This window comes from Artemia franciscana, chromosome 14 (assembly GCF_032884065.1).
Source record: "Artemia franciscana chromosome 14, ASM3288406v1, whole genome shotgun sequence".
Taxonomy (NCBI): domain Eukaryota; kingdom Metazoa; phylum Arthropoda; class Branchiopoda; order Anostraca; family Artemiidae; genus Artemia; species Artemia franciscana.
In genome coordinates this window covers 30,323,685-30,338,097 of record NC_088876.1, presented here as the reverse complement: position 1 = coordinate 30,338,097, position 14,413 = coordinate 30,323,685, and the positions used below count along the sequence as shown (strand labels likewise).

At 34.6% G+C, this 14,413-nt stretch overlaps 1 protein-coding gene across 1 annotated transcript in view; it reads left to right on the top strand.

Annotated features, from left to right (window-relative positions):
- The window catches only part of LOC136035560 (uncharacterized), a 100,751-nt gene that overhangs the window by 21,677 nt on the left and 64,661 nt on the right, over positions 1-14,413 (top strand). The window lies entirely within an intron of this gene.

Below are 14,413 nucleotides of genomic sequence, written 5' to 3'. Positions count from 1 at the left end.
TAGGCTTCCTCCCTCGCTCCTTTTTTCTCAAAATCTTCCGATTAAAACTATGAGAAAGCCATTTAGCCAAACAAAGAATAATATGCAAATTTCGTTTTAATTATTTATGTGCGGAGAGCCAAAATCAAAACATGCATTGATTAGAAAACGTCCAGAAATTAAAATAAAAAAACAAGTTTTTCTAAATGAAAGTAAGGTGCAAATTTCGTTTTAATTATTCCTCTGCGGAGAGCCAAAATCAAAACATGCATTGATTCAAAAACGTTCAGAAATTAAATAAAAAAAGTTTGTTTTAACTGAAAGTAAGGAGCGACGTTAAAACTTAAAACGAACAGAAATTACTTCGTATATGAAAGGCGCTGCTTCCTCACCAACGCCCCGCTCTTTACGCTAAAGTTTTTACTGTTTTAAAAAGAAGAGTTGAGAGAAAGAGTCAAACTTTAGCGTAAAGAGCGAAGCGTTGAAGAGGAAAAGCCCCTTTCATATACGGAGTAATTTCTGTTCGTTTTAATGTCGCTCCTTACTTTCATTTAAAAAACGTGTTTTTTTTTTATTTAATCGCACACCCAAATCAAACAAGTCCCCTTTTTTGGCTATACAACCTATGCGTAAACAGCTGATGATCACTTTTGACTCCAAAAAAGGGCGCTAGAACAATCAATTTCAATCAAATGTGCTTCCTTCAACCGAAAGAAAAGAAAAGAAATAATGCATTGAAGATATATTGCTTTTTATTATGGCCTAGACTAGAGCGTTGCATGTGTCACAGGGTATATCCCGGTTGTATTTTTTATGAGGTTTGACATTTTAAAGAATTCTCACAAGGGTATTTTAAGATTGTATTCTGATAAGACTTTTCACCTTCTTTGAACTTTCACAGGGTATTTCCGGATTGCATTTTGATAAGGCTACATTTTGATTCATTCATTTGTAATTAGTAGTTTTATTCGCATAGGATTATTGTGATATCAATCACGATAACAATCCACGACTTTACAAAATTTTCATTTTTGTTGTTTTGAAATTGTGTAGTTTTTTCGGAATTACCACATTTTCGTCAGTGTTGCCACTTTGAATCTTGAAAATATATAAGGAAAAATGGTTAGTTAAATTTGACGACGGTTACCATCTGTTGTTACTAAAGATCGTCTCCACTCCCTAAACGGCTTTCCGAAGTTTTACTTGAAACCCCTGTTGGGGCTTATGCTCAAATGTAATGTCTTAAGGTGAAATAAAAAGCTTTGAGTTTATTTGAGTTTACCTTTTAGCTGTAGAACACGTTTAGCTTAGTTCAATAATGGCACAAAAATTCAAAAAACAAAAAGAACGATAGCTTTATAATTCTTCTAGGTCGGCGGTTCCCAAAATCACCGCGATCTTTTTGCACACAGCTCAAAATGCCCACGATTTCAAGTCGTAGCACCAAAATGCCACCCGGCACCTTCCACTTTGGTCAGTTTTTACTCTATCTAGGATGGAATGGCACCCTCCAGGGACCGGCACCCGGTGTACACTCATTCCCGGAACCCACCCGGCACCTTCCACTTTTGTCAGTTTGTACCCTGTCTAGGATGAAATGGCACCCTCCCAGCGCATGCCGGCACCGGTACCCGGTGTACAAGGGTTCGGGGAGTGGGCAACCCCTTGTTTCATCCCCAATTAAGGACTGAAACCTAAAATTTATCCAATCGTGGGCATTTCGAGTCGTGTGCATTTTGAGCCGTGGGTATTTAGAGTCGTGGGCATTTTGAGTTGTTGGCATTTTTCGTGGGCGTTGTGATCGCGGGCATTTTTCGTGTTAGCCTTCTAGATTACCACTTGGTTGTCGAATTTTTCATATACCTTTCGTTGGCTTTATCAGGTAACTGGGAATATCGATTACAAATACCTTGCGGTATTTCGGACGCCAAGGGCCAGAGTGAGAGAATTAGTTAAGGCCCATTCCGCAATAAAATTTTACTAGTACCCAGACTTGGCTAGCATTGAAAAGCTCGAACAGAGAAACAGAGAAAATCCCGAAAAATTTCGGTAAGAGTTTGAAAAGATTTTGGCTAAATTGAAAGAATTTAGTGAAATCTATTCAGATGGCTCATGCACTGATGGAAAAAAAATGAATTGTAGGATTTCTGTGGCATTTCGCAATTTTAAGAAAATAAAATGTAAAAAAGTAAGAGCTCAGGATTAACGAAGTCGAATGATCTTGACCAAAATTGAAAAAAAATGATCTTGACCAAAATTGAAAGTTGAAGATCTTGACCAAATATTAGATTGTTACCCCAGAGTGCGTTTAACTCAAATCCTTCAGAGCTGAAGTTGTCCTTTCTCCACTATACTGTGACAGATATGAATAAAAATATGCCATTGAGTTTATGGTGTCTATGACAAGATAATGATTTGTGAAAAATAATCCAATACAATTTTCTAGTAAGGAATAACATGTCTTCAAAATACTTTTTATCCTCATCAACATCATCATTGCAATAGCTGCTGCAACCTAGTAAAGAACAAAGTCTAGCCTGTAGTAACAGACAACTTAAAAACACATTTAAGAAAAAACATCAACTAATAAAGAATTATCGTCTGAAAGATGTTGATTTTCTCACTTTTTTTTTCAATTTGGTTCAGACTAATTCCAAAAGTTGTGTGTGGTTGTAAAGTTAGTTAGTTGTGGTCCAAAAGTTGTGCAGTTGTATGTTGCTTGTGGAAGTCTTCTTCGAATGGAATTCTCCAGGATTCATAATTTTAAAGATAGCCTACATGGCCTTGTAAATTTTCGCTTTTCCAGTTTTAACAATCTGGTTTCATTTACACTGTCTTTGGTTCTTAATAATTTAAATTGAAAAGAGAATCCATGCAGTATAGCATTTTTCGAATGAGACTTAGATTCTACACCAAAAACTGAATCAGATAGGTTGTAAATAAATGGTAGATAGGAAAGGTCAATACAGAGGAAGGAAATGTAAAAACTAGCATGAAAATATAGAAAAACGGGTTTACTATTTCAAATAAGAAGTAGAAGATAACAAAAAAATCCAAACTAAATTAAACAAAACATATAAATAAAAGGAAAAACCAAACAAATGATGAAAAACACATTTTAATATCCAGTATGAAAATGTTCACCATATTTTCATTTCGCTTTATGGCAATGTAGTTTGGTCCAAGAAATTGTTTACATAAAAAAGGTAGTCTAAATTGTTTAAACTGTTATGTATTATAAATTTTGTTATAAACTGTACCCTAGGATCAAACGACTGCGCTTTCATGCTAAAGCAATTTCGGTACTAATGGTTATATAATAGACATTATACAATTCGATCGCGATTGATGCGAGCATTATACAATAAACTGGTAAAGCAACTTCTTTATACCACACAGTTAGCTTTGGTTTGGTTGCAAAATAAATTGTAGCTTTATTTTTTTATTTAAGTATTTAGTATGTGCAAATATATCGCCCAAATTTATTTCTAAACTATTATATGTTCGTCAAGTCTTGTTTCATTTCATTAGCATTAATCGAACTTCACTTCCTGAGTGTGTATTATATATCCGATAAGTACTGCAGTTTTTTTTTCAGTTTTCATCAAGGTTGACAGCTGTAGCACAAAAATGCTGTTTTAGCAGTGTTACATTATGCGTAGCAGGTGCTCAGTGCTACCATCTGTATTATAAAAGTGCTATTTTAGCACTATTACAGTCAATGTTATGACCATAGCACCGAAAATCGCTGTTTAGCACTTGAATTTGGGCAATTGTAGCATTTAAGGAACTAACCGTGGTGGCAACAGTGGATTTCATATTTTTTGCTGCGAAATCTTGCATGGTTATTGTTGAACGGCTGTGTTGAAATATTTTAACTATTCTATTGTTATTTCTATCTGTTAAAAGAAAATCTAGCGTTTTACTTCATTCGTTTTTTCCCGTTTTGCCGTTTGTGTTGTAACAGATGAAACGGACAGATTTGATCTGAACTGAAATATTCAGCGTTTTTAGTGCACCTGCTATGCGGGGGCCATTTTGCGTCTCAAAAGCGCAGCTATGTGAAGCGACGGCTTCACATAACTTTTTGACTTCTCATGACTCCACAATAGCAAAATTTATAAAAGCAGATTGGAATCCTAGAGCTGAAATTGTGTCGATAGTTATGTAAAGACAAGAATATAGATTCTGCAAAACATCGTGGTCTGATTTTGCCCCTAAACCAGAATCGTGCACGTTACAGAAGAATGGAATAAATTATAGCAACTAGCCAGAATTTGACCTCTATTCCTTCTCGTATCACTGTACAATTGGCAGATGCAAATTGACTGTTTAAGTTACTATTTTTACATGTTGCTAAGCTTGTAAATATTCAGACATAAAAGGGGAATTCAAATGACGATTAACGGTGAAGAAAGGGTCAAAATTCGAATAGCTTAGTGTAGATATTGTTTCTGATAAAGAAATGTCACATGTTTATTAATACATAGATCAGGAAAAGCGAACATAAATTTTGTTTTTAACTTAAACAAAGAATAACTGAAACTTAAAACTAGCACAAATCATCCCTTTATTGCGGGAGACTGGACCCCTCCCCCAATCCTTTAATCGCGCTAGAAGATGATTTGTACAATCTAGGTTCACCATAGAAATATGGGATCTTGGCAACGAATAAACAGAGAACGGTTTTTCATCCTTTTGTTTTAACTAAGGCAGGGATCGCGTCATAGAACACTTAGTGGTGGCCTGGAAAGGGTAGCAGCTCTCTTCTGATTTCTGTTTATAACACGTTTTCCCAAGAAAAGTAAAGAGCCATATTAAGACCCAAAAGAGCAGAAATAAAAGTCTATAATAATTCATAACTTAAAATGATATAATTAATAACCCAAAATAAACAGAAATTAAAATCATATCAAACATAAAAATAACATATACCTCTAAGGATGAATAGATGCGACCTAAAAATGCGGAAACTAAGATGATTCATCAAGTCAGACTCAAAATGACCAGAAAGTACCTCGAATAAGAGCAGCAATACTACCTTTATAAACTCCCTAAAGACCGTTGCTTTATTTGCACTTTAAGAAAATCAAAATATACGTTTTCAAAAATGTTTCCTCATGTCCATCATACCCAAGCTTATCAAACTTATTCAAACTTGGTCATCAATCATGCCCAAGTTTGAAGCTTATCATAGGCGGATCAAAAGTTTTGGCCTGTTTTCGAGCTACCCATTATTTTGAAGACAAACATAATTCGTCGCTTTCACCTTCCAATCATAAAATTTGAAGTTTCCTTACCCTCTCCTTCCCCCAATACTCCCTGGAATTTCCGTCTCCACCCCCCAAAGCATTCTGCCAGATACGCTATTCTTATGGTCTGGTTATATAGGCTATAATGTCACTCATTTAAACTACTCGTATTTTGTTTTTCTTCATCTTGATGTAGAGCTTATGCAATAACTGTTGTAATGGTCATTATTTATTGATTTTTTTTTGGTCAGAAAAAATGTATGGAATCCTAATAAGGTGGCTTTTTTGAGTTTTTTTCGGCTCGTTTTTACCTTTTGAGTATTTCGAAAAGTCAGGTTTTCTCTAATATATATTTAGCACTGAAGATGGCTTGTGGAGATCCTTGCTGAAATATCTATTTACTTTGTATTTCCATTCAATGGCTGAAAATCCACCTCTTTTGTTTTTTTCATTATTTTACATATTTTTTCTTCATGGTCTTCGTTTTTGGCAAACTTCGTGTTTAGATTTTTACCTTTTGAGTTTACCCAGCTGGCCTTAGAACGTATTTACCAATGAAATATGTTATTTATTTATATAAATAATAACATGTTATTATTTATATAAAAAATAACAGTAACATGAGATATGTTAATGTTATTTATGCAATGAAATAGTCACTTTTTGTAGATATGCTAATATCGGGTATAGATATACCCATTACCAAGAACGTCTTACGCACCTTGGAGTCCCGATTGGAAAAAAATCTCTGATTGACACGGGTCTTTCTTAAAGTTTTTTTTGTGAATAAAACTAGGAAGGCATAAATGGCCTGTTGATAGCGCTGAAGTTCAAATTTAACCGTCGCATCTTTGCTACTTTATATAATGTTTTTGTAGTTCCCTATTTGCTTGCGCTTGCCCCATTTTGGTCTCTTTTCTCGCAGACAGATGTCAGCGACATAAAGAGGTGTTTTTACACATATGCAAAATATCTGCTTAGATAGCCTCTACGGACTAGCAATGCAACTCTGTCAACACTTTACGGAGTAGCTAGTCCAGTGCGTACAGTAGAAAAGCGAAATGAGCGTTATATAACACGCCTGGGCAGTAATAGCACTTCGCTAAGTGTTTTCCGATAGTTTTTTCATGTTATAAATGCTGAGTTTGATTTTGTTTTTAGAAGTGTTTTTTTTTCTTTTCTTTTGTTTTTTTCTCGTATTACTCCGTCAGTTTTGTATTTTTTCAAATATGACGGGAAATAAACATATACATACAGACATACATTAGGATCACGGAGTATTCTCAATAGGCATATATAAGGATAAGATGGAATATATAGAAGGAAGTGCTTGATTTAATTATTCAAATTGCTCCACACGCTCTGTTTGTGCCAGTGTGCATAGGCTAATTCAAAATTGTAGTGGGTAATTATATAATAGGATAAACAATCAGTTCTTGACAATCTATACAAGGTTCGCAATAGCTTTTTGGGCAAATTTTCGTTAATTTTTTCATAAAAAATAAGAAACTGCTTGATTTTTTTAAACTGAAAGTAAGGAGCGACATTAAACTTAAAACGAACAGAAATTACTCCATATATAAAAGGGGCTGTCCCCTCCTCAACGCCCCACTCTTTAAGCTAAAGTTTGACTCTTTCTCTCATATCTACTTTTTAAAACGGTAAAAAACTTTTGCGTAAAGAGCGGGGCATTGAAGAGGGAACAGCCCCTTTCATATTCAGAGTAGTTTCTGTTCGTTTTAAGTTTTAATGTCTCTCCTTACTTTCAGTTAAAAAAAACTTTTTTTTTATTTAATTTCTGAACGTTTTTGAATTAATGTATGTTTTGATTTTGGCTCTCCGCACATGAATACTTAAAACGAAACTTGCATATTATTTTTTTTTAGCTAAATGGCTTTCTCTTAGTTTTGATCTGACGATTTTGATAAGAAACAGGGGTGGGGGGAGGCCTATTGCCCTCCAATTTTTTGGTTACTTAAAAAGGCAACTAGAACTTTTAATTTTTTACGAATGTTTTTATTAGTAAAAAATATACGTATCTTATGGATTAACATACGTAACAAACTTCTATATTCGTATATTTTTATTATGTATATGAGGGGGTTTGCCCCCTGGTTAATACCTTGCTCTTTACACTAAAGCTTAAATTTTGTCCCAATTCTTTAAGAATGACCCCTGAATCACTAAGGCCGTAGAATAAATAGTTGAAATTACTAAAAATACTTTAGCGTAAAGAGCCGGTATTTAAAAGGAGATTTCTGTTTGTTTTGAGTTTTAATGCTGCTCCTTACTTTCAGTTGAAAAAAACGTTTTCATATTTATTTTTTCATTGTTTTTTGTTTTAAATAATGCTAGGAAATACTGTCCCCCCTTCATCGTAATTTTCTTCTCCCATGACCAATTCCTCCCTAGAAAGATCCTTCTACGTAACCCTCTCCCCAACCAAGAAAAAAAAATCCCCCTTAAAGCGTCTGTATAGTTCCCAATAACCATTAGTGCATGTAAACACTGGTCAAAGTTTGTAACTTGCAGCCCCTCCCCCGGGGACTGTGAGAAAGTAAGCCGTCCCCAAAGACATAGTTTTTAGGTTTTTCGATTATGCTGAACAAAACGGCTATCTCAAAATTTTGATTCGTTGACTTTGGGAAAAACTGAGTGTGGGACGGGGCCTAGGTGCCCTTCAATTTTTTGTTCACTTAAAAAGGGCACTAGAACTTTTAATTTCCGTTAGAATGAGCCCTCTCGCGACATTCTAGAACTACTGAGTCGATACGATCACCCCTGGAAAACAAACAAACAAATAAACACGCATCCGTGATCTGTCTTGTGTCAAAAAATACGAAATTCCCATTTTTGTATATAGGAGCTTGAAACTTCTAAAGCAGGGTTCTCTGATACGCTAAATGCGATGGCGTGATTTTTGTTAAGATTCTATGACTTTTAGGGGGGTGTTCCCCTATTTTCCTAAAGGCAAATTTTCTCAGGCTCGTAACTTTTGATAGGTAAGACTAAATTTGACGAAATTTATTTATTTAAAATCATCATACAAATTCAATTCTTTTGATGTATCTATTAATATCAAAATTCCATTTTTTAGAGTTTCGTTTACCATTAAGCCGGGTCGCTCGTTACTACAGTTCGTTACCACGAGCTGTTTGATGATGATAAAACTCATCTTACGTTGAAAAAAATTAAGACCATAGGACTGCAGAAAATTAGTATTCCAGAAATCTGCATAGGGACAGAGCCCGTCCTAGGGGGGACCGGGTCAGCTGCTCCAGGTGCCGCAGCTGGGGGGTCAGGGGGATTATTCACTTTGATGAAATTTGTCACTGTATTAATGTTTTGTTTTTTTTTGTCAGGAGGAATGCCCTATAATTTAATTTTCTCCAGGCACCCCCAACCCTCTGCACAGCTCTCTGCTGCGCAGAACGGCTCTGCACAGGGAAATAAACCTTGACTTGCCCACACTAATAGAAACAAACTCTAAAGCAGTTATAGAATCTAATATGCAGCCTATTCTAGATTAAAAGATTATAGAATAAAGCCGAATATATATCTGCTTCTAGAGGAAACGTGTTAAATAATCAGGAGAAACAGCAGATGTACTCAAATTCAAGAAAGTCACTACGAAAATCTTCTTAAGCTATTGTTTACAGTATGTAACTTTCTCTGAACAATGATTGCTTTTTACCCTACTGTGTATTTACGTACTAAAATTCTGAATCAACTTACCCCTCTGACATAAATAACGCCTCTAAAGCAATTCATCCTATGAAATCAAGCATTTGCATCTAGATATTCAGTCTTCTGCTTACATATGCCCATGCCTGCCTGCTCAATGTACTTCAAATTTTTAATTTCGAAACCCACAGTCGAAATTAGTACTATAAAACCTATGCTTGCATTCTAACTAAAAATGGAGTGTCCGTCGAAGAATATGAATAAGTGAAAGGGAAAAAAAAGGAGAAAAATTATGTTTTAATTATCCCCAAAACCAAGTTCTATGAGACTTGTTGTTTGAATTTATGGGCGAGGGTCTAGTTTCTGAAACTGATGGCTCCGGTGCTATTATTTTGAACTCGTGGTGCAAAACCCTTAGACTTGTTTGCTACACAAATAATATTGGTGGACTGCATTTGCCATCCTGTACTAGGTGTATCTCTTAGCACAAACAAGCCTTACAAATGTTTTCGGTTTTGGTGGACAATGAGAACCCAGTTTTGACATCATGAATTTTCAACACCTCTGAGAAAAGTGCCAAAAAACCAGTGGAATTCGTAAAAAATCTGTGACCACTTTTAGAGCGTGTTCCGACCTTCTTACTAAAGTTTCCTTTTAGCCTAGTCTTCGTTGACAGATTCCGGAATCTAGACCGATGAAGACCAGTCATTTTCGACAGATAGTATACTTCCGGCCAGCATTAGTCAGGAATCTGGGGCCAGAATCTGTAAATATGACTAAGCTTTTGGTACTCCCGAAGTTGCAATACTACGACGTCACTAGTTACTAGAGTAGTGTGACAATATTCAAACGGTTGTAGTAACAAAATTTCTATTTCACTTGATTTTACGAAAGAAAGATGTCAAAGCAACAACCCTCTCTACTCATCCAACGCAATAACAAAAAGTTACTACTTTTTATTTAAAAAACAATTGATTAAAAAAAATATATATAAAGGATCGTTTTCAGACCCCAAAGTGTTTCAGTCTCACCCAAGTTAGGAAATTGTCAAAAAGCACAGTGTCCCTTGGGCAGCCCTTTAGCACAAAAACCTGTAACTGTGTACTATTTTGTGGTAAAAACATTTGAACCTGTGACGGTGGCAACACTGAATAAAACCCAGACTTAGAACCAAAGCGCCTTGGAAGCAAATGAGGGAATAAAATGCAGGTTTATTTCTGAGAAAAAGAAACAACTTTCGTCACCTAGTGTTATCCAGTAGAAATACCAATTTCATTGTAAAAATGAGAGTAAACATATTAGGCCTATTTGGACCCTTTTTTTATGTCTTGTATATTTACTTTGTATTGTACTATAGATAGAAGAATCGCTTCCCTCTAGATGAAGCATTATTTTTTTTTACCTTTAAAAGAAATTACCGTGTTTTATATACTAAACTAGGGTCCATTATAATCAATAAAATACAGTTTAAAAACAACTTGTGCCTGGTCACGCTACACTGTCAGTTACTCTGTTTCTTTTTGTGCTAAGCCCGTGTTTCCTTTTTCAACAGTCTCCAGATTCCGGCACTTTTTCCTAAGAACAAGTAAGGATTCCTATCCTTTTCAGTCACACAATGACTATCAATAAACTATAGTCGACAAATTTAGTAAATTTTATAGCTCCCTGACTTCTTTGAAGAATGGGTAGTGCAATGTCCCTTTAATTGGTTGGATGTCTTGGGTAGGTTCATACATTTGAGGTGGAATTAGGTGCAATTTTGTTTGGTTAGGCTTACTTTCCTAAGTATTTTTGGGGGAGAATGTGGTTTGTTAACAAGAGGACTTGGTCCTCTGTCAAGGGAGTTCAATGCCCTTTTGAATAGAGATTTCTATGCTCTGTTGACTTTGGGGTTCAATGCTGTGTTGACTAGGGTTCTTTGTCGGAAAACAATTCTTTTTGACACTTGACAAATACGTTTACTTAATGACATGTCCACAGCCAAATGGCGTGGATCACATTCTTTTGTGTAAGAGTTGGAAAGGGGAAATGGGTCATTTTAGTAAATTTATATTGACTAGTTGTAGCCTATATGCAGAAGCATGTTACATTCCTTGAAGCCAGAAGAGACCTGCTGTGATTAGGATATACCTGACATGTTTTTGTGTACTATGCTCCAAGTGAAAGCCATATTATATAGCTACACAATATAATTTTTATCGATTATTTCATATTTAATTTGTTCAACAGAAAACTATTATCATGAAAATCCCAAAAACGTTATTATTTGCCACTCTTCCCTAAAAATTATGAAATGTGTAGTTTTGTTTTGGACCCAATTATATAGAGTACAGACTCCATTTTAGAAATCCTGAATAGGAGACACGGAATGGTGCCCAGCGACGTGATCTTTAACTATATAATTCCTAAGTTGCAGTACCTCCCAGTCACCTGCTTATCTTCAACTGTAAATATAACTCGAATGACGTTATGCAACGGTACTCACTGGCTGAAAGCCAAACAATTATTCCTTTTCCTTCAGTCAATATGGCCTACGTACAATCAGAGGGTTAATTAAGAGGGTGGAGAATTTTTTGATATTTTCGTTGTCTACTCTGTTTCGTTTCAAGAATTAAGCTTTCAAGATCTTTTTTTTGTGAGGATGGGGGTGGGTGGGGATGCACAAGGGAGTTTGTGCTAGGACGGAGGGGGAAAAGTATTATTTCTGCAGTTCTCGCAATTTTTTCTCCTTTTTGCATGTCATCTAACAGGTTTTATACAGTCTTATGTTTTTTAGAGATACTTTCTGAAACATATGATTTACAACAAAATTCCCTAGATACGACAGTAGAGACTGTATCATGACAAAGAATTGCATTTTGGAATTTTTTTTTTGAGTGGGTTGGTGCGCTGGATTCGGGATCCCTTGTCTGAGAGGACGCGGGTTCAAATCCCTGTGTACCCAATTCTTCAGTTTGGGACGAGTGTCAGTGGCGTGATTCTGTAAACTTAGCCAGAATCGACCCAGCTCTAAATGGGTACCTGGAGAAATCTGGGGAAGGTAAACAGGAAGGGTGTGCGAAAGCACAGGATGGCTGGCCCCCGACCCCCCATTGCACTTCCTGGCTGAAGGGCCAGGAAACGGAGATCAGCACCGCCGGTACGGACTGTAAAGTCTAATGCCGTATTCTTTACCTTTCTTTTAATATATATATATATATATATATATATATATATATATATATATATATATATATATATATATATATATATATATATATATATATATATATATATATCTATATATATAAAAATAAGTTGTCTGTGGATGGATGGATGGATGTGTCAGGTGACGTCACCTGAAAAAACTGGATTAGGTGACGTCAAAACTGAAAAAACTAAAAAAAGGCAAAAACTACAAAAAAAACTAAAAACTAATAAAAAAAATAAAAAAGCTAAAAAACTAAAAAAACTATAAAGGTAAAAACCAATAAAAAACTAAAAAAAAAACTGAAAAAACTAAAAAAAGGCAAAAACTACAAAAAAAAACTAAAAACTAATAAAAAAAGTAAAAAAGCTAAAAAACTAAAAAAACTAAAAAAACTAAAAAAAGGTAAAAAACTAAAAAAAATAAAAAATAAAAAAAAACTAAAAAAAAGGAAAAAACTGAAAAATAAGCTAAAATAGAGGTAAAAACCAATAAAAAACTAAAAAAAAAAGGAAAAAACTAATAAATGACGACACTCAAAGAGAAAGCGACCAGGACAAAAGGAATGTTCGATTAGCAATCAACAAAGCACCGGGACACAGGGAGTATAAATGACGACCAGGACATAAGTAAAAAAAAAAAACTATCTATATATATAAAAATAAGTTGTCTGTGGATCTGTGGATCGTGGATCAGGTGACGTCACCTGAAAAAACTGGATCAGGTGACGTCAAAACTGAAAAAACTAAAAAAAGGCAAAAACTACAAAAAAAACTAAAAACTAATAAAAAAAAATAAAAAAGCTAAAAAACTAAAAAAACTAAAAAAAGGCAAAAACTACAAAAAAAACTAAAAACTAATAAAAAAGCTAAAAAACTAAAAAAACTAAAAAAAAGGCAAAAACTACAAAAAAACTAAAAACTAATAAAAAAAATAAAAAAGCTAAAAAACTAAAAAAACTAAAAAAACTAAAAAAAGGTAAAAAAACTAAAAAAACTAAAAACTAAAAAAAAACTAAAAAAGGTAAAAACTGAAAGAACTAAAAAAGAAAAAAATAAATGACGACACTCAAAGAGAAAGCGACCAGGACAAAAGGAATGTTCGATTAGCAATCAACAAAGCACCGGGACACAGGGAGTATAAATGACGACCAGGACACAAGTAAAAAAAAAAATTAACAAAACTAAAAAGAAGGTAAAAACTACAAAAAAACTAAAAAGAAAAAAAAACTAAAAACTAATAAAAAAACTAAAAAATCTAAAAATCTAAATAAACTAAAAAAGAAAAAAAAAGGAAAAAAATAAAGGAGAAAAACAAAACTAAAAAACGAATGTATATACAGACCGGTACACCGGGATACAAATGACGACCGGGACACAGGGAATATAAATAACGACCGGGACACAGGGACACAACTACGACGGGGACACCGGGGGAAACAGGGGGATATAAATGACGACCGGGACAAAAAAACTAAAAAGAAATAAAAACTAAAAACTAATAAAAAAAACTAAAAAATCTAAAAATCTAAATAAGCTAAAAAAGAAAAAAAAAGGAAAAAAATAAAGGAGAAAAACAAAACTAAAAAACGAATGTATATACAGACCGGGACACCGGGATACAAATGATGACCGGGACACAGGGAATATAAATGACGACCGGGACACAGGGACACAACTACAACGGGGACACCGGGGGAAACAGGGGGATGTAAATGACGACCGGGACACCGGGACAGGGAATGGTCGATTAGCAATCACCATCAACAAAGCTCAAGGGCAATCATTAGAATCATGAGGTATAGATCTGAATACAGATTGTTTTCCCATGGACCATTATATGTTGCATGTTCAAGAGTCGGTAAACCTGACAATCTATTTATATGCAAAGACAATGGGACAGCAAAGAATGTTGTATATTCGCAAGTTTTACGTAGTTAAAACCATATATATATATATATATCTATATTCACAGGTGGGACATAGGGACACAACTACAATGGCGCGTAACTATTATGGCGCGTAACGACTTACGCGCGCGGGGGGGCTTGGGGGGGGCGCGAAGCGCCCCCACCAACTAGGTGTTGGGGTGGCGCGAAGCGCCACCCCAACAGCTAGTATATATATATATATATATATATATAGATAATTTATATATGTAAAGGCTAATGCCGTATCCTTTACCTTTTTTTTAAATATATATATATATATATATATATATATATATATATATATATATATATATATATATATATATATATATATATATATATATATATATATATATATATATATATATATATATATATAAT